Genomic DNA, 21,538 nt, shown 5'->3' on the forward strand with positions numbered 1-21,538 from the left:
CGTACAGAGGGCTGGAAGTTGTAGTGCTTGCCTGCAGGAGCCTGACATTGCGCCCGTAAACCACTGATCACGGGTGCAATGCTTTGCAGGCTCCTGCAGGAAAAAAAATAATAAATGCACATTTTCTTTCTGCAAAAATATGTGAATTTTACTATTTTTTCCTAAAAGGTGAACTTATCCTTTAATGATGTTTTAAAATAGAATTAAAAAAAGAACATTAATAGCTGTGTGTTGAGTTATTTTGAGAGGACAGTAAGTTTACACTACTATACAAGCTGTACACTCACTACTTTACATTGTAGCAAAGTGTCATTTCTTCAGTCATCCATCCGGTACCGACTCTTTAGGCTCCATGCACACAGGGCGTCATAAAAACGAGCTCCAAAGCTGTTTCTTGACGCCAGGAAAAATCAGCTGTAAAAATGTGCTTTTAGTAGCTTTTTCCATTTGAGTTATTGCACGTTTGGCCACGTTGCTTTTAGCAGCGTTTTTTCTGCCTCCATTCAAAATCAATAGTTCCCTGTGTGAGCCTATTGATTTGAATGGAAGTCGCACCGCAAGTCGGATCAAGATGTAAATAATGACAGGAGGCGTTTTGAAAAGTTTATTAAAAATCTTCATCCGGTCTTCTCCGCTCCGGTCTTCTCCTCTCCACCGGAGAAGACCGGATTAAGATTTTTAATAAACTTTTCAAAACGTCTCCTGTCATTATTTACATACACTGCCTTTTATGGGGTGAATGCGTAGGGGTACAATGTACCCCATACCCATTCACATAGGGAGGGGTTCTGGGATCTGGGGGGGCCACCCTTGTTAAAGGGGGCTTCCAGATTCCGATGAGCCCCCTGCCCTCAGACCCCCCACAACCACCGGCCAGAGTTGTGGGGATGAGGCCCTTGTCCTCATCAACATTGGGGCAAGGTGCTTTGAGGTGGGGGGTGCAGAACCCCCCCTGCCCCAAAGCACCCACACCCCCCCCATGTTGAGGGCGTGTGGCCTGGTATGGTCCAGGGGTGGTGGGGCCGCTCCCTCGTCCCCTCCCCTTTCCTGGCCTGCCGGGCTGCATGCTCGGATAAGGGTCTGGTATGGATTTTGGGGGGGACCCCCACGCCATTTTTTCGGCGTCGGGCTACCCTCAAATTCCATACCAGACCCGAAGGGCCTGGTTTGGAACCTGGGGGGGAACCCCACGCCGTTTTTTCCCCCCATTTTGGTGTGGAGTTCCCCCTCAAGATTCTCACAGTGCAAGTCGCACCGCAAGTCGGATCAGGATGATCTGACTTGCGGTGCGACTTCCATTCAAATCAATAGGCTCACATAGGGAACCATTGATTTTGAATGGAAGAAAAAAAACGTATAATGTGGCTTAACGCACGTTAAGCAACGTTATTCAGCCTTTAGCAGCGTCAGACGTTTTTACAGCTTGACGCTGCAGCTCCAGAACGCACAGGTCCAGGGTTTTTTTTGGAGCTGTAAAACGCCTATGCCACTTGGAGCTCCTAAAAGCTCTATGTGTGCATGAGGCCATAGAATAACATGGATGGGCGTTCTGCAGCTGCAAAAAAAAAACGTCTGACGCTGCTAACAGCAGCTCCAAAAACGTCCAGTGTGCATGAGGCCTTAAGCTGCGATGACTCCACTCCTGTGCGTGCACCCAGGAGTCACATTGTCACGCTCGTGCCATATATGTACGCTGAGCTGCATGTGCGCTGCTTAGTGTACACAAACCCTGACAGGCAAGGAGAATAGCTTATGACAGAAGAGACCAATAATGTCCCTATTATCATAAAAATTCTACTTGTCAGCAGTTTTTTTTTCTTTTTGTTACATTTAATTCTGCTTTAATTATTACAGAGCGGCACTAATTTGTGTCTTTTATATCTGCCTAGAGTTCAGCTTCAAGGGCTCGTTAACACTAGCATCGTCCTTTGAAGAGTGGATGCATTATGTTGCCTCCTTACTCCCTGTTTTAACCCCTAAAAGCCCATACCACAATGCGTTCAGTTGCAGGGGTGTTTGAGGCATAGCTCCAATTACACTCACGGCCACACTTTGTACACCTTGCTTGTACCGGGTTGGACCCCCTTTTGCCTTCAGAACTGCCTTAATTCTTTGTGGCATAGATTCAACAAGGTGTTGGAAACAGGGCTGGTGCAAGGAGTTTGGACACCCTAGGCAAAACCTAATTTTGCCACCCCCCCGGCTAGGAAGCGGGCCAAGAGGAGTGAGCTGGGCATGGGTGGTGGTGAGGGGGGATCAGTGGCAGTGGTGATGGGGAGGATGAGATCAGTGGCAGCTGCGGTGGTGAGGGGGGTAGGATCAGTGGCAGTGGTGGTGGTGAGGGAGGTGGGATCAGTGGCAGTGTTGGTGGTGAGGGGGATTTGGGATCAGTGACAGCGTGGTGGTGGGGGGGTAGGATCAGTGGCAGCGGTGGTGGTGAGGGGGGATGGGATCAGCGGTGGTAGTGAGGGGGGTGGGATCAGTGGCAGCTGTAGTGGCGAGAGGGGGGATCAGTGGCAGCGGTGGTGGTGAGGGGGGGGGGGATCAGTGGCAGCTGTAGTGGTGAGAGGGGGGGATCAGTGGCAGCGGTGGTGGGGGGAAGGGATCAGTGGCAGTGGTGATGGGGAGGATGAGATCAGTGGCAGCTGCGGTGGTGAGGGGGGTAGGATCAGTGGGGGTGGTGAGGGAGGTGGGATCAGTGGCAGTGGTGGTGGTGAGGGGGATTTGGGATCAGTGACAGCGTAGTGGTGGGGGGGTAGGATCAGTGGCAGCGGTGGTGGTGAGGGGGGGATGGGATCAGCGGTGGTAGTGAGGGGGGTGTGTGGGATCAGTGGCAGCTGTAGTGGTGAGAGGGGGATCAGTGGCAGCGGTGGTGGAGAGGTGGGATCAGTGGCAGCTGTAGTAGTGAGAGGGGGGAGTTAGTGGCAGTGGTGATAGTGGGATGCCATCCTCCACCACCACCACTGCTGCCTCTTACTGATACCATCCCCCCATCATGGATGAGATCTGTGGGGGTGGTGAGATCAGCAAGAGGCAGTGGTGGTGGAGGATGGGGTAAATTGCACTTGCAATTTCTTACTCACTTTATTAGTCAATTCCTTCTCAGCCTCAGTGCCTCTGCCTGTGCCTCTTCACACTTGCCTCAAGGGATGCTTTTTCTGATATGGGTCTCCTAGCAGAGCTCAGAGCTCCTCCTCCTTCACTGGTACTTCAGTGGTACTACAAAGCCCAGCAGTGTCTACTCTGGCCCTGGTGGCCAAACAAGCATTTACCGGTCTTAATACCATAAGGTATATAAGACCCACATCATCTGGTGAGTGTGTTCTTCTATTACCCCCTCAAGGTGACACCAAAAAGTACCAGCACTGGATCATTGGAGGATTCAACACAGAGCACCTGCACCGTTTTCCCTATTGGCACTTAAGATTAACCTGTATATTTTTGCACCTGAGTCACATATGAACTACTATTTATGTACTTTTTTATCTGCATATTTGCACTTGAGTCACATATGAACTATTATTTATGAACTTTTATTGCAAATATTTTTTCACCTGTTTGATATAATCACTTTAAATACAACCCCTTCCATCACCTTTATAATTTTAAAAAGGTATTATAATATATATAAATATCTAACCTTTTATACCTATATTGTATTATCTACCCTAAGCATTATTTGTTATTCATCACACATTGTGTATACACACATATATTCATCTTAGCACAATACTTAATTAAGGTATTAGCACCAAGCACTTTATTAAGGTTTAATGCATCATATATATTCTAAGGCCTACCAACCTCACACGTTTTTTAAACTTTTTTTGTATTGACAAGCAATTGTCCAGCAATGGTTCACCTGAGGCAAGCGCTATAGTTGGCCCCAATTTATTGTGGCCTTTCTCCTATTATCTCCTACTCTCCCTATAGCAGCTGCATTTCCAATTATCTATTTATTTCTATAATATTGCTCATTTCATTTATTTTATCAGAACATACCTTAACCCTACCCATAGGCGCGAGGGATATACATATCCAAGTAGATGCCTAAATGCATTGAGTTGCTGCCGTGTGATTGGCTGATTAGCACTTTGTGTTACCAAGCAATTGAACAGGTGTACCTAATAAAGTGGCCGGTGAGTGTATGTGTTCATTGGGCGGTACTGACTGAGGGGATGATTTTTGCTGCGCCAGGATGCAAAGCATCATTGCTCTGGCATTTGTATACTCCTGTACGACTGCCTTTGCAGCTTGTTGGGGCAGTTGGAGGGCAGTAAAAAACACGACTTAACCTCTTTTTGTAGAAAAAAAGATGACACTGGAATATAGTGTATCTCCCCGCGCCTAGGAGGATAATGTGCTCAAATTTCAAATGTATTTTTTTTTTTTAAATAAATATGTAATAGCGAGTGTCAAAGAATAGCCTAGGCTATATACAGCGCTTGCTAATAAGCTATTGCAATATTAGTGTATAAATATAGGTTAAGTGAATAAATAATAGATAATAAATAAATAATGAATAAATATGGAACATTCAGTGAATACAAAAATATGATAAATAATAAATAGTAAATAATGGTAACAAATATTGTGGCAAATATTTGTGCACGATAATAGTGAGAAATAAAGTCCAACAAAATTGCAAATATAACAGTCTTTTCCAGAGTATAATTTGAATCAAGTGCAGATGCTTTGTGCTCAATATTCAAAAGTTTGTGACTTTTGTGGCGTGGGTTCCTTTTTCCCGTGGCATATGATAAAAATTGGATCACTTACCAGAGATAGTGGGTCTTATGTGCTGTATAGCACTAAGGCCAGACACGCTTGGAGGCCTTCCAGGCCAATAATAGGGGGTCCCCTGTGCCGCTCCTAGTGGGGTGCAGGTTAGATCCCTCCTCACCTGGTTTTACTCCTCAGGGTGTGGGGTCAGGGTTATGCAAAGAAATAATATGCTCCAGATGGTGTAATACATTTTTTTAAAAGTTTACTTTCCACATGGGGTATTCATTCAATAAAATGGCTCCAAGATTCCAGACAACCTCTAACTAGCAGAGTGGCGAGCAGAGCGTTCCACTGTGTGGTACGTCCCGCCGTGCGTTGCAAGAACTGACGCGTTTCGTCACTTCGTGTGACGTTATCAAAGGTAGGTTATCACTAGGAGCCGCACAGGGGACCCCCTATTATTGGCCTGGAAGGCCTCCAAGCGTGTCTGGCCTTAGTGCTATACAGCACATAAGACCCACTATCTCTGGTAAGTGATCCAATTTTTATCATATGCCACTGGAAAAAGAAACCCACGCCACGAAAGTCACAAACTTTTGAATATTGAGCACAAAGCACCTGCACTTGATTCAGTTTATACTCTGGAAAAGACTGTTATATTTGCAATTTTCTTGGACTTTATTTCTCACTATTAATAATCGTGCACAAATATTTGCCACAATATTTACTACCGTTATTTACGATGTATTATTCATCATATTTTTGTATTCACTGAATTTTCCATATTTATTTATTTTTTATTATTTATTCACTCAACCTATATTTAACCTCTCTTTACTGCCCCTTCCATTTGCAATTGTAAACTAGTCCTAAAGGTTTAAAAGGCTGACAGGTTCTCCTTATGTTTTCAATGCACGGTATTGCCTGCCATAGCTCTAGAAGCACAGCGTCTATTAATTTACTGTTGTCAAGTACTAGCCTGCCCTCCAGTTCCAACCCCCGTGGTATTATAGCGACAAGCACTGCTCATATTAACATCTGCAGCCAGGAGATTTGCAGTCACAGGATGCTGATTATTTTTTAACAGGTTCAAGATCTCTCTGCTTCTCCAGGGCAAATCCTATTTGGTAGATGCGTGAGATTTATAGTCATCAGGGAGAGCCGGTGCAGATAGTCGCAGGTTGCCCCTGTGAAACTTGTTGTCACACCAGTAACAGCGCACTTCACCAAACAAGACAATGATAAAGCCCTGAACGGAGTGGACGTCCCAGTGCCAACACAGTGTGCCAATACGCTGCATGTACGCCACATGTTGGTTTTAATAATCACGCATCTTACCTATATTTTGGAATTGACGATAATTTCTGCAAGACTAAAAAAAAAATTCTTGCAGCTAATATATAATAATAATAAAAAATATACACTGCTCAAAAAAATGAAAGGAACACTTTGAAAACACATCAGATCTCAATGAGGAAAAATCTCATGCTGGATATCTATACTGATATGGACTGGGTAATGTGTTAGGATCTATACTGATATGGACTGGGTAATGTGTTAGGATCTATACTGGTATGGACTGGGTGTTGTGTTAGGATCTATACTGGTATGGACTGGGTGATGTGTTAGGATCTATACTGGTATGGACTGGGTGATGTGTTAGGAACGAAAGGGATGACACATTGTTTGATGGAAATGAAAATAATCACCCTACAGAGGGCTGAATTCAAAGACACCCAAATCAAAATGAAAAAAAAAAAATGATGCAGCAGGCGAGTCCATTTTGCTGAAATGTCATTGCAGCAACTCAGAATGGTACTCAGTATTTTGAATGGCCCCCACGTGCTTGTATGCATGCCTGACAACATTGGGGCATGCTCCTAATGAGAGAACGGATGGTGTCCTGGGGTATTTCCTCCCAGATCTGGTCCAGGGCATCACTGAGCTCCTGAACAGATTTAGGTGCAACCTGGTGGCTGTTGGATGGACCGAAACATAATGTCCCAGAGGTGTTCTATTGGATTTAGGTCAGGAGAGCATGGGGGCCATTCAATGGTATCAATTCCTTCATCCTCCAGGAATTGGCTGCATACTCTCGCCATATGAGGCCGGGCATTGACATGCACTAAGAGGAACCCAGGATCCACTGCACCAGCGGGTCTGACAATGGGTCCAAGGATTTCATCCCGATTCCTAATGGCAGTCAGGGTGCCGTTGTCTAGCCTGTAGAGGTCTGTGCGTCCCTCCATGGATATGCCTCCCCAGACCATCACTGACCCACCACCAAACCGGTCATGCTGAATGATGCTGCGGGCTGCATAATGTTCTCCACGGCTTCTCCAGACCCTTTCACGTCTGTCACATGTGCTCAGGGTGAACTTGCTCTTATCTGTGAAAAGCACAGGGCGCCGGTGGTGGACCTGCCAATTCTGGTGTTCAATAGCAAATGCCAGTCGAGCTCCAAGGAGCTGGGCAGTGAGCACAGAGTCCACTAGAGAACGTTGGGCCCTCAGGCCACCCTCATGAAGTCTGTTTCTGATTGGTTGGTCAGAGACAATTACACCAGTGGACTCCTGTAGGTCATTTTGTAGGGCTCTGGCAGTGCTCATCTTGTCCCTCCTTGCACAAAGAAGCAGATACCAGTCTTGCTGATGGGTTAAGGACCTTCTACGACCCTGTCCAGTTCTCCTAAAGTAACTGTTTGTCTCCTCAAATCTCCTCCATGCTCTTGAGACTGTGCTGGGAGATACAGAAAATCTTCTGGCAATGGCACGTATTGCTTTACCATCCTGGAGGAGTTGGACTGCCTGTGCAACCTCTATAGGGTTCAAATATTACCTCAGGCTACCAGTAGTGACACTGACCCTAGCCAAATGCAAAACTAGTGAAAAACAATCAGAAAAGATGAGTCGGAGAAAAAAATGTTAGCGATCTCCACCTGGAAAACCATTCCTGTTTTGGAGGTTGTCTAATTGTTGCCCATCTAGTGCACCTGCATAGCTCCCAACTGTCCCTGATTTCGAGGAACTGTCCCTGATTTGGAACAAAGTCCCTCTGTCCCTCTTTCCTCCTCATTTGTCCCTCATTTTGGTCTGATCTATACAGTTGTATATAAAATGCACTTTTTATCTTTCAAAAAGTGGTTCCCAGTGCTAAACCTTTCATCCAATTTCTTAATTGCTGCATTTTTAAATTTCAAAAGCCAATATAAAGGAATATTAGTGGTAAAAAAAATAGCACTTGTGGGTTTAAAGAATTATTTTTTATAATTCCCCTGTAAGGGGGCGTGTCCTATGCCTACATACTTTTCCTAATAGGTGTCCCTCATTCTCATCTCAAAAAAGGTGTGCACCTGTTGTTAATTTCACCAAAGCAGCTGGAACTGATTAACAACCCCCTCTGCTACTTAACTGACCAGATCAATATTCCAGGAGTTGAATTGACTTGATGCTATACTCTAATAAAACAGTGTTCCTTTATTTTTTTGGTCAGTGTAATATATAAATATAATGAATCTTGTCATTATAATAAGAACTGCTTGCAGTTATATGCATTTTTTAGTAGTTGCAATAAGTTTTTCTGTGTTTTATTTTATAATTTTGCATTTTCCTTTATCCGTAGAAAAAAAAAATGAAATATGACATTTCTATCACTTGAATGCCTTCAAGAGAACCTGTTTTGGGTGCAGAAAATTGAAAGTCAAACTAATGTTAAAGCTAAAAATGTTCAGTTAAATATATTCCTTATAAGCCAGGGATTTAAAAAGGATATCAATCCATATTGTGTGCATCAGATGCCTTTAGAAACCCAGATATTACCTTGTAAAAGTAGTGGTGACATCATTACATCATTTGAGTCCTGAACTCAACCCAATAGATCACCTTTGGGGTGAGTTAGAGCACAGACTGCGAGCTAGGCCTTCTCACCCAACATCAGTGTCTAACCTCACAAATGCACTTCTGGAAGAATGGCCAAACATTCTCATAGACACTCCTAAACCTTGTGGACAGTCTTCCCAGAAGAGTTGAAGCTGTTAAAGCTGCAAAGGGTGGACCAACCCAATATTGAACCCTACGGACTAAGACTGGGATGCAATTACAGTTCATGTGAGTGTAAAGGCAGGCGTCCTAATACTTTTGGTAATATAGTGTATCCTCTCCTACGCTCAGTTGTGGTACTTGGGTGTGGGTGTATATGTCTCTCTCTCTTTTCTGCTTGCCCGACTGTTATGTGTGATGCCAAAGGTCTTGCTGCCCTCACTGGACTTGTGGACATCCTTGCAAGGACTGAAAGCAACAACGAAAGAAAGGGCACACGACCTAGTGCATTTTCCAACATAACTATTTTTATTAAATAGTAAAAATGTAATCTACTTACAAACTCTTAGCAAGCATAGGTATGTAAAATGGTGCCAACGAGACAACCTCTAGGTCCACAATGCTCAGCCAGTTGCATGGGAAGCCCTCGTAGCAACCAAAGGCTAACGCGTTTCTTCAAAACCAAACATCATTACCGTGCTGTACATAACCTGGACAGAGAATAGAGCTGTGGGAGGGACCCAGCTGATCCCACCCACAACATGCTGCCTTCAGAAAACTACAGAAGGGGGCGGAGACAAGACTAGTTATCCTGCACAAGGAGAGAGAGCAGCAGTGACCGGTCTTTATTACAGGAAGCTCCTGCTCAGAGGTAAAATGTCACACTGAATTGCTGCACAGATCTAGAAGTAATATATGCAAAGCACACCAAGAATGCACATGCCACTTGTATTTGGACAGTGTTTGCTTATTTCAGAGTCCAGCTTTAAAGAGGAGGCACTATAAGGTACTTAGGCTTACTTTGCCACCTCGCCATCAACAGAGCTCTCCCAGGGTCCCTTAAAATTGTAAGCAGATAACTACTTTCTAGTATAGGCATCAACACACCCTTTTTCTGGCTGACAGTGCCCAATCCAGGTGATTGTTTGTCTAAGCACTGGGCACTGCCTTTGGCTTTTGGTGCGGCCCCATTGACTTCAATGGATGAGTTTGACAGGTGGTGTCGCCTGTCAAACTTGGCATGCCGAGGTAAATTTACCATGGCCGCAGCATGTTTACAGTCCCCTCCAGCTGCATGTTTTGTTTTAGGTGGGCAGTCGGGGGATGGTAAAAATGCAGCTCAATCACCTGTTTTACCACCCCCTGGTCGTCTGTAAGAAAGAGACCAAAAGCCTCCTTTGTGTAGACATCAAGAAGCCTTGCAAATGCTGCGTTGAAGCGCCAACTTGATGTGATTCTAGCCGCACCAGCAGACCCAAGTGACAGTCTTGAGCATTTCCCCTTCAATCTTTTCATGGTGGTTACATAAAAGGAAAAGAGGTGAGGGGAATGGCTAAGGAGCTGGGCTAGCTCAGACAGTAATTAGTCAATCCCAGAAGAAGAGAGGACTTCAATGCGCAAGGAGGAAGGGGGCTGTGCTAGGGAAATGACTCTTCTGGAGTATTCAAATTTTCTAGCAGACGCATAACAAGTGAATAAATACTTCTTTATGGAGAAGAATGCCACAGGTAAGCATTTAAAACACTTAGATTTTTCTGTGCTTTTAGGTGTTTTAATACTTATGATCAAGTCTAAAAAATAGATTTCTTTATCATTTTCCTCTTTCTCCTTTGCCTCTTTTGTTGTCAAAAGACAACGTTTAAAGAGCTCAGTAGCTACACACAAACAATCCCCCTTCTTCTTTATCCATGTTTCTCCGCCCAAGGTTTTGGTTAGTCGGCCAGCTTCAAATGAGATAGCTGCCTTGTGCAAAAAAAAAAAAACATGGTGCTTGGGGAATCCTTTGTCATTCCTAAATTTTTAAAGTTGTATATAAATTGTTAAACTTACAAATATTAAAACATCAGTTTAAAAATGTATAAACTTAGAAACTTTTTGGAAAGAAAAAATGTATAAACTAATGCTAAACGCGTAGCTCCAGCAACAGATAAATCTACATGAAGCCCCTATGTGGGCTCATCTGGATGGAATGATCCTTTGTTCTCCTGTATAAACATATTTATCAGTGTTAATACTGCATATACTACATGTTATGTATGTATTTTTTACAAGATGCATTTCTAATAAATTTTGTTATTATTTTTATTTTCCCTTGTTGAATTTTTGATTAAAACATTTTTTGCAGAGGCACATTTAAATCCCCCTTGGTCCCAACCCTGCCTCCTCTGGGGTAGATTTGGAACCCCCCTTTTTGTCCACAATTTTGTCAAATACGGGGGAAGGTGCCATTATATCTCAAGTTTCTTTAAAAGCCATGATCTCCCCCTCCAACCAATGGTAGGTGAATTGTGTAGCACATGTGGACATGGTCAAAATTTTGTATCGCATATGTTAACTCTGATCATGAACTTATGATTATAAAAGTGTCTACTGCTCAGTGGTCACATGATCCGCTCTGTTCCTTGCTCATTTATGTTCAGGTAGGTGGTTTGAAAACCATTCTAGCTAGAGAGTAGCCAAATGTTCTTGCTCATCTCTTCAAGCCCGCCAAGAATCGGCAGCGGACCACCATCTCTCCCGGTTTCCTGTGCCGGGGCTAAGAATAGTCAGTGTTGAAATTAAATAGGACATCAGTTTTTTTAAGCCACTCAAATTATCAACACTTACACAAACAAATGGATAGAAAAGCGTCGCCAAAAACAGAGGTGTTAATGAGGTTGGGGAGAATGGAGCGAGCTGAATGGAATTAATTAGTTCCTGAAAGGTTCATGTGGAAATGAGATTCTTCAGCTTGGAAACCCTTGAGGCTTTGGAGAAAGTTAAGCCTTGGGGTTATAGGAGTGTGCATATTATTAAGTATGCGTGAAAGTAAATAAGTACGTCAATGCCACTACTTCTTATCAGGTGTAAAATGCTGCCACTTTTTCTGTCAGTAACAATATGCGAGTTGTGGAATCCATTTGGTGCGTAACAGCATTCCCAATTTACAGTCAAAGTGCATTGTCAGCATGAATTATGCATCAGTGCATGTCCCCCCATCTGCTGCCAAAATGCCAATGGGTTACCCTTACTGAAGATAAGTCCAATCGCAAGCTGCCAGGGCCGTGTATAACCACCAGGCCTCCTGTATGGTGCCCAAGCCAGCAGGGGGACCAGGCAGCTGGGTGAATCAGATGTGGGCAGGGAGGGTAATCAGCACAGCGGGGGTGGGGGGTTCATTATTAGAACCGATCACCTGTATGGCTCTCTCTGCAGAAGCTGAAAGCTGACTTCTTCTCTTCTCCCTCCTGCCGTTCCAATCACCCTCCCCGTGTACCATACATTTCCCTCTGTTGCCCAGGCCCCTCTGTGTGCCCCCTCCTCCACCGTGCTGCTGGATTCCCTCCTCTCCTTCCCATCGCCAGCTGCAAGGACACAATAGGATCCTTCAGGATGGAGAGTGGGGGAATAGTCCAATAAATTTATCACATTTGCCAGCCTCTTTCTTTCCTGAATGAACACAATAAGTGATCGGTACCGATCACTCACTGTGTTCGTTCATAACTCAACCACTGTGTTTATTTGGGAGGGTGGGGTCCTTTCAGGTTGGCTGTCAGGAGACCCCATGGTTTCTAACAGCAGCCCTGCTAGCAGCATGGCCTGCAGCCTCATCAAACTTGGTTTGCATTTTTCATTGCTGTGAGCGTTCTGCACCAGGAGACTGCCTACTCAAGCTGGTCTCCCATCTCTAAGCATTACCCTCTAATGGTGAGGCTGCAGACCATGCTGCTGGAAATAGGACTTATCCTCAGTAAACGTAAAGCATTATATTGTCATTTTTTCAGAAGCTGCATTACAGTTTAAACAGGACCTGAACTATGGAAGCTATTTTGCCTGTAAGCTCCCTGCACCTGCTTTTTCCATGCACTTACCATGTTTTATTCTACACCAGGGGTCTCCAAACTACAGCCCCTGGGCCACATGTAGTCCCCTATAAAAGTTAATTCAGACCCACAGCTAATGTGTGTCTCTGCTATCATGTAGACCCTGATATAAGGGGGACCATGATATAAAGTAGGAGTCTGATATGGACTCGGATAAAAGGAGGACAGTTATGTAAGATGGGACTCTGCTATCGAATATACCATAAAGAGGAATTGTATGTATGGGGGACATTCTGATGTAAGTAGGGAATCTGTTGTGGATTCTGATGTAAGGGGGGATCTGACGTAAGGGGGACACTCATGTGGATTCTGATGTAAGAGGGGTTCTGACGGGGGGCCCCGGGCGCTAATGTAATGGGGACTCTGATGTGTATTTTGATGTAAGGGGGACTCTGATGTAAGCGGGATTTTGATATGAATTTGATATAATGGGGAATCCAATGGAGACTCTGATGTGGATTCTTATATAAGGAGGGGCTCTGAAGTTTTTTCTCTGTTGTTCTGAGTAAATGTCATGCTGATTACAAAAAGTCTCCAAGTAAAATGTATTCCCTAAAAGTTTATTAATTTATTTTAAAAACTTTTTTTTTTTTGCTCCCAAATATTTTTAAAATATACAATGTGACCCTCATACTGAAAAGTTTGAAGACCTCTGTTCTTCACTGTGTATCTGTGTTGAGGTGGACATCTTGGTAGAGGCAGGGCTTCTCTTCCTTATGTCAGAGCTGCTACCTTGATGACTGGTGGTCTGATTGCTGTTGGAAGAATACACAAGCAGCAATAAGAGAAGTGCAGGAAGCACAGATCTAGTGAATGAATGAAGTAGAAGCAGGGAGATCCTTAAACTACAGGTCCTCAGGTACAGCTTTCTCTCAAGCAAGAACAGTGAACAGCGCAGTATTGACATCACCAAATCTCTGTCCAAATTTGCTAAGACTAGTAATCAGAGGCAGCGGTGCCCTAGATCTCCCACTGCAGATATTCAGCTATAAATCTGTAGGCACATAGCATGCACAGCCATTGTTCAGTAGGAACTCAAGACAAAAACCTAGATTTGTCACAATACATTTTTTAAATTCAGGTCCACTATAATGGCAGAGTTAGAAATATGATCACCTCTGAGTAGTTGTTGGTAGATCTGAAGGGTATTGTACAATCAGATTGTAAAGTATGTTTAGCTTTAAGCCTCGTACACACGCAATGATTGTTGGCCGACCGATCGGCGTCTTTTGTCCAGTGTTGTTGTGTTGGTTGAAATGTGCTCTTGACTGCACACGAATTTTCTCAGCCAACAACAACCAACTTCAGAAGTGATGTCATGTTCTGGTCTACTTTCGTGTGTTTTTTCTTCTCTGAGCATGCCCAGTCTTGCTCATCTGATGTTTGTCGGCCGAAATCTGTACTGACTGACGAACAATCGGCCGTTGTGTTGTTGGCCAACAAAAATTTTATAGCATGCACACCAGATTTTGTTCGGCCGAAAAGTCGCAGTCGGTTGTCGGAAGCATCATACTAACAAGCCGACAGTCGGCCGATCGGACGTTGGCCGAAAATTCACGGCCAACAATCGGTGCGTGTGTACGAGGCTTTAGGCTGCATATGGGCTAGCCAGTTGGGGCAATTTGGTAGCTCTCAGTCAAACTTCAATCACTACTATTTCCCAATCACCATGGTCCAAATGATCAAAAACAAAATGAAAAACAATTGAAATCAGCTCAGTGCCACTTAAAAAGGTTTTTTTTCAATGGTTTCGTACCCCAATTGTGATTGTTTGGATTGCAAAAAAAAAAAAAGAATTGCTAAGTGCATGACCAGTAGAATTAGGCAAACTGAACACATTACAGTTTGTCATTTAGCAGGCGAGGCTACACATAGAGTTTATTTTTTGGAATATCTAAATTGACTGCAATTAGGTATGTGAAATACAGTAATCAAAATATGGAACAGCAAGCAAGTGCAAATTTGAGGGACATTTCAAAATGTATTTTAGATTAATGTTACAGTAATAAATCAAAATATCTTTTTGCTAAGCACACACTGTATTTTCCTTTAAATGATTCTGTTGCACCCACTCCCAGCATAATTGCAGACCTTATTTGAACTCCTTTGCATGCATTGACACAACTGTGTAGTACTTAATATATAAATTGTAAATGTGCTCCCAGTGGGACCTGCAATGCAGGCTGAAGACTAAATAGCTTCAGACTGCCTGTAATGTAGCACTGGCCTGGGTTAAATACACTGGTGCTTTGTGTGGGCGCCACCTTGTGGCAGCTGTGCCCATGGCTGCCTTTTGATTAAGAGGAGCACATCTGGCTAGTTAATTGCAGAGTGTCGCTGAATGTTGCGTATAAGTCGCTTTGTTCCATCGCTGCCAGAATGCTAATTACCGGATTGACATATGGAAGCGCTGACAGGCAGCATTTTAACTTTTTTTTAACATATTTTTATTTTTATTAGATATACTTTTGCATTATCCCTTTGTTTGCACTGTCTTTTCTTTACCTAAGAGTATGTGAATGCTAAATCATTATGTGATATAACAGGAATATTATCAAGCAAGGATTTTTTTGTTTTGTTTGTTTAAAGGGCTGTTTAATGATGCTTTTGGGCTATCGTAATGAAACATCAGGTTACTGTGACAAAAACAGTACTCTATCCCTACCAGTGGCAGCTGGTGCTCCATTTTTGGGGGATGGGGGGGTCGGCAAACAAACCCCCGCCTGCTCGCCCACCCACTCGCCCGCCCACCTTCCAATGGCAATACCTGTTCTAGTGGCAACTATCCTACCGGGGGGAACTCTCAATGCTTTGTAGTGATTGCCTCTCAGCTCCTGCATTTCCAGGATAGGAATTGGAGATAAATCTCCCCAATGGTACAAAAACTAAACAGACAGGAGTTTTCATTCTTCCCCATTCTACAAAAAAATAAGTTTTGGCTATGCATACAAATATTATGAGAGGAATCCTGCGCTGACCCTCCTAATATTTTGAATAAAGTAATATGATAACCAATACCACTAAGTGAACAAAATCAGTGGATCATTGTGTAAATGTTACAAATACATTTAAAATAATTTGAGAGCTGTTACCCAGTGAAGTCTGAATAGAAGATTCAAAAAAGTTAAATGCAATGGGTGACCATGTGAGCTTCTCAATTAACAAGCAATCTTCATCATGAAGTGTATACCACATAGCCAATACATAAATAGTTTAAACAAATCAACTTAAAAAAAAAAGCCTGTATGGTTCTCCCAGTGATACAGAAGTAAAACATGGCAACATATATATATGAGAGGGTGCTTTGACACATCCCTCTCTACAGAAAACGCTTGCCTCTTACCAGAGACTATGGGTCTCAAATAATAGAGACCAAAAGCGCTTTGTTCTCCATACAGTGGGTACGGAAAGTATTCAGACCCCCTTAAATTTTTCACTCTTTGTTATATTGCAGCCATTTGCTAAAATCATTTAAGTTCATTCTTCTTCCTCATGAATGTACACATAGCACCCCATACTGACAGAAAAACACAGAATTGTTGACATTGTTGCAGATTTATTAAAAAAGAAAAACTGAAATATCACATGGTCCTAAGTATTCAGACCCTTTGCTCAGTATTTAGTAGAAGCCCCCTTTTGATCTAATACAGCCAGGAGTCTACTTGGGAAAGATGCAACAAGTCTTTCACACCTGAATTTGGGGATCCTCTGCCATTCCTCCTTGCAGATCCTCTCCAGTTCTGTCAGGTTGGATGGTAAACGTTGGTGGACAGCCATTTTTAGGTCTCTCCAGAGATGCTCAATTGGGTTTAAGTCAGGGCTCTGGCTGGGCCATTCAAGAACAGTCACGGAGTTGTTGTGAAGCCACTCCTTCATTATTTTAGCTGTGTGCTTAGGGTCATTGTCTTGTTGGAAGGTAAACCTTCGGCCCAGTCTGAGGTCCAGAGCACTCTGAAGAAGGTTTTTGTCCAGGATATCCCTGTACTTGGCATTCATGTTTCCCTCGATTGCAACCAGTCTTCCTGTCCCTGCAGCTGAAAAACACCCCCACAGCATGATGCTGCCACCACCATGCTTCACTGTTGGGACTGTATTGGACAGGTGATGAGCAGTGCCTGGTTTTCTCCACACATACCGCTTAGAATTAAGGCCAAAAAGTTCTATTTTGGTCTCATCAGACCAGAGAATCTTATTTCTCACCATCTTGGAGTCCTTCAGGTGTTTTTTAGCAAACTCCATGCGGGCTTTCATGTGTCTTACACTGAGGAGAGGCTTCCGTCGGGCCACTCTGCCATAAAGCCCCGACTGGTGGAGGGCTGCAGTGATGGTTGACTTTCTACAACTTTCTCCCATCTCCTGACTGCATCTCTGGAGCTCAGCCACAGTGATCTTTGGGTTCTTCTTTACCTCTCTCACCAAGGCTCTTCTCCCCCGATAGCTCAGTTTGGCCGGACGGCCAGCTCTAGGAAGGGTTCTGGTCGTCCCAAACGTCTTCCATTTGAGGATTAAGGAGGCCACTATGCTCTTAGGAACCTTAAGTGCAGCAGAAATCTTTTTGTAACCTTGGCCAGATCTGTGCCTTGCCACAATTCTGTCTCTGAGCTCTTCAGGCAGTTCCTTGACCTCATGATTCTCATTTGCTCTGACATGCATTGTGATCTGGAAGGTCTTATATAGACAGGTGTGTGGCTTTCCTAATCAAGTCCAATCAGTATAATCAAACACAGCTGGACTCAAATGAAGGTGTAGAACCATCTCAAGGATGATTAGAAGAAATGGAAAGCACCTGAGTTAAATATATGAGTGTCACAGCAAAGGGTCTGAATACTTAGGACCATGTGATATTTCAGTTTTTCTTTTTTAATAAATCTGCAACAATGTCAACAATTCTGTGTTTTTCTGTCAGTATGGGTGCTATGTGTACATTCATGAGGAAGAAGAATGAACTTAAATGATTTTAGCAAATGGCTGCAATATAACAAAGAGTGAAAAATTTAAGGGGGTCTGAATACTTTCCGTACCCACTGTACTTCTTCGTATTATTCAAGGAAAAAGACCGGTCATCAGCCAAGATGGTTTAGCATACAACATGCAGTATCCGATCATCACCAAGGTAATTCAATGTGTGACCAACAGACAATTTTCCATATAAAACGCTCCAACAGTATTAAAATCGATCCTCAGGATGTATCAAGTGAAAGAAGAGGTAGACAATTCATAGTTTAGTATCTAAAACATTTTAATTTATTAAAACATAGCTAGCACTTACACTTAGGATGAAAACAAACAGCGGTAGTACCAATCAAACATGGCTGCGGACCTCGCCATCCAGCTCATGTGCACAGTCATCTCAGATGTGACTCCACCCGACGCATTTCCCCGTAACAGGCCTGTTAATTGAGAAGTGCACCTTGTCACCTTTTTGCATATGCATACAAATAACTCTTATTTAGATAGGTTGTACTAAAAAAAACAAAAGTATTAATTACATTTTGTGTTGTCCTCATTTGACCCCTGATTCTGCAGCAGCTGGTTAATAATTATAAAATCACTGCCATTAGACTCACTTAGCACAGGAGCACAGAGGAACAAACAGTGATTTCTTCAAAATAACAAATGTTAGGAATCTGGAAAATGTTTGTTAAAATCCTTGCAATGTACATATATCACGCAGAGGGGAATGTTTTTTTCTCAACAAAAGTGGAGTTATGCTTTAAGAAATTTTTCTGGAACTGTCCTATTATTTATAGAATCTGAGCCTAATCATGGGCTAAGCTCGGGCTGGTATGTTTCTTGCACAGGAGAAACTTTAGACTCTCCTATCTCAGATTCTGAAGTTGTTTGACTTGGGTTTGATGGTAGTCTCCTTTTGAGGCAGTTCCATTTACCTGGCTTCATTCCAGACCTCAAAAACACAACATTCTGTCATTGTAGGAGAAGTCAATCAGATCCATGGACAAATCAATTAGTTTGACATTGAGGACCAGGTTGTCCCAGGCTTGGTGGCTTAGGAAACTGGCTCTGAAATCAGGGAAGCTCTTCCTTCCCAGCTTTTGGAGGATCCTCAAGGTGGATGCCAGTCTGTCAGGCTGGGGAGGTGTCCTGGGCACCATGACATTGCAGGAGATTAGGCTTCCCAACCAACATCCTGTAGTTATGGGCTGGTAAGACTCCTGGTGGATGCTCCTTAGGCTCTACTAGATTGTCAGGATCTTCAAACTCAAGGACCAATTTACCATCCTGCCTCCTGGTCATTGGCTTTAATGGCATGGCTGCTGAGGCAGGGGAATCAATGATTCTTAAAGTTTTAAAAGCTAGGAAGGCTACTTTCCTCAAGGTCAATCATAGGACATGGAAGGCATAGTGGAATTTCTAGTGCTTCCATCCTAGGAGTATCTCTATGTGAAAAATCTTTTTCTTCCTGCAGCTGGGTATTGACCAGTGCTTGGCTGTCAGCAATCACATATATCAGGTTTCCGCCCTTTTTATCTTGTTTCAGAGGCCATTGGCCTTTTACTCCTTAAGACTTTTGTACAGGGAGTCTCCCATGTAGCTCCCCTTGTTCTTTCATCTGCGACTCAGTGAAAATGGAATTTGGTTGTCTCTGTGCTTCAGCATTCTGTTTGAACCCTTTAAGATATTTATCTTTTTACTCTCATGGTGATATTTCTAGTAGTCATCACCTCTGAAGGGTGAGTGCCCATACTGACAGCCCTGTCCTCCAAGAAACCCTTTCTAGCTTTGCATAGGGACATTTTGGTTTAAGGCACAGGTCCTCCTTCTTGTGTAAGGTAGTTTAGGCCTTTTTTTGTTCCAGTTCACCAAAAGGAAATTTCCCTGCTTTGTCTGTTTCTGATTCAGGCTGTGAGATTTTCTCAGCCATTGCTTCTTCCAGAAAGACTGATTCCTTTTTGTCATTCCAGATGGTCTCCTAAAGGGAGCATCAGCGTCTTGTTCCTCTGTCTCCAGGTGGCTCAGACAGACCGTCATTCAAGATTATGGTCTGAACAAACGGGTTCCACCCTTTCCTGTCAAGGTGTACTTTACTAGATCTGTGGGTGCTTCTTGAGCTTTTTTGCATCAAGCATCTGTTTCCCAGTTTTGAAAGGCTGTCACCTGGCCTTCTGTTCTCTTGTTCCCTAAATTCTACCAGGAGAATGTTTTGACCTCATGTGATGCCAGCTCAGGTGGTCTCAGTTTTCTGTTGCTGTTTTTTTGAGCCTGTTAGTTTTTTGCTGTGTTGCCCATCCCTTAATTGGACTGCTTTTGGATGTCTCAAAGGCGAAATACTTCCTGTGTCCCTCAGAGGATAAGAAAGATAATAGGATTTTTGTACTCACCAGTACTGCTTTGCTACAAAACTAAGGCATGCTGGTAGTGGAAGTGGTTATCATGGGCTTTAGGCCTCATGCACACTGGACGTTATCAAAAATGTCAGTAGAAAGCTGTAGCTGTAGATGGAGTTTTTCAGCTTTTTTGCAGTAGGGTTTTTAATCTTTTTTCAGCTGTAGCGTTTTTTAACTTTTTTTCTTTTTTTTAGCAAAACTATACTCCCACAAAATGTGCATAGCGTGTAGCGCTAACATGGAAATGTTGAAATCAATATAGCGTGAATGACAATAATTCAAATAAAGTCCATATAGTAATCCTTAAATAGGAAAGGAAAACATAGAAAATGTTGTAGAAAAGTATAGAGGGACCACAGTCCCAGCAAATGGATAAGGTGTATGACAATGACTCAAACAAAGTCCATAAAAAAGTCCTTAAATGAAAAGGAATACATAGAAAAAATATGCAACTAATTGTACAGGAACCACAAGTCCCAGCAGATGGATAATATCCAAACTCTTCACACCGTCACCTGGGGCGTGGTCAGCAAAGGGGGCATGGTTACATCACCTCTGGCACCCCAGACGATGTCAACCTATGACGAAACGTGTCGGGCGGTGCCAGACTTGACGTGATTACACCCCCTTTGCCGGACTTTATATGGACTTTATTTGAATTATTGTCATTCACGCTATATTGATTTCAGCATTTCCATGTTAGCGCTACATGTTATGCACATTTTGTTTTTGGATTTTTCTATAGGTCTGTGTTTGCGGCTTCCTTCTTTTTTTGTCACACATATTTATTTACAATTTTTCTTATACATAGCACAGAAATTTACTTTGGTTTATACTCCCACAAAAGCTTATGGCTCAAAGGCATTGAAAAACGCTGAATAGCAAGGTTTTTCGGCTTTTTTGGGGGAGTTTTTAAGCTTTTATCAGAGTGAGGCCCCTTTCACACATGCAGACTGTTCATTTCATCAGCTCAGCCATGTCAAAATGGATGAAGTATTTATCAGTTTTTCATCAGTGCTTATCAGTTTTTCATCAGTGGTCATCCGTTTTTCATCATTTTTTTTTTATATCCACTATCAATGCAAAAGGGGCATTGGTGAAAGGGGCCTTAGGGTCCTTTCACACGAGCGGTGCGCTCGGCAGACTCCGTTTTTCTCAGCGGGAATCGATCCGCTGATCGATCCGCTTACTTTGCAGAGACGGAGCTGTCAGAACCCCGCTCTCCTCTATGGGAGAGCGGATGAAAACAGATCGCCTGTCCGTTTTCATCCGATACTTTCCGATCTGATCCTCCAGACGAATGGAAAATAGGGTTTCCATCCACCCGGATTTCACGGACAGGATCGGATAGCAGCAAGTGTCAGTGGACATGTCTCCACTGACATCCGCTTCTCTATAGAAGTACATGGAGCATGAAAGGGGCCTAAGAGCGTTTTTTTTTTTTTAATCAGAAACAAAGTTTATTGAAAAACAGCAAACATTGTACAGTTCATACATTTCCCGAAGAGCAACATCCCAATACAACTACATGTCATCACAACTATACATAGACACATTCTCACATTTT

The 21,538-nt window shown here is 43.1% G+C and overlaps 1 protein-coding gene across 6 annotated transcripts in view; it reads left to right on the forward strand.

Moving 5' to 3' along the window:
• The window catches only part of CASKIN1 (CASK interacting protein 1), a 404,302-nt gene that overhangs the window by 256,835 nt on the left and 125,929 nt on the right, over positions 1-21,538 (forward strand). The gene's annotated exons all lie outside the window — the stretch shown is intronic.

Source organism: Pelophylax lessonae (genome assembly GCF_965119305.1).
Source record: "Pelophylax lessonae genome assembly, chromosome: 6".
NCBI classification, from domain to species: Eukaryota; Metazoa; Chordata; class Amphibia; order Anura; family Ranidae; genus Pelophylax; species Pelophylax lessonae.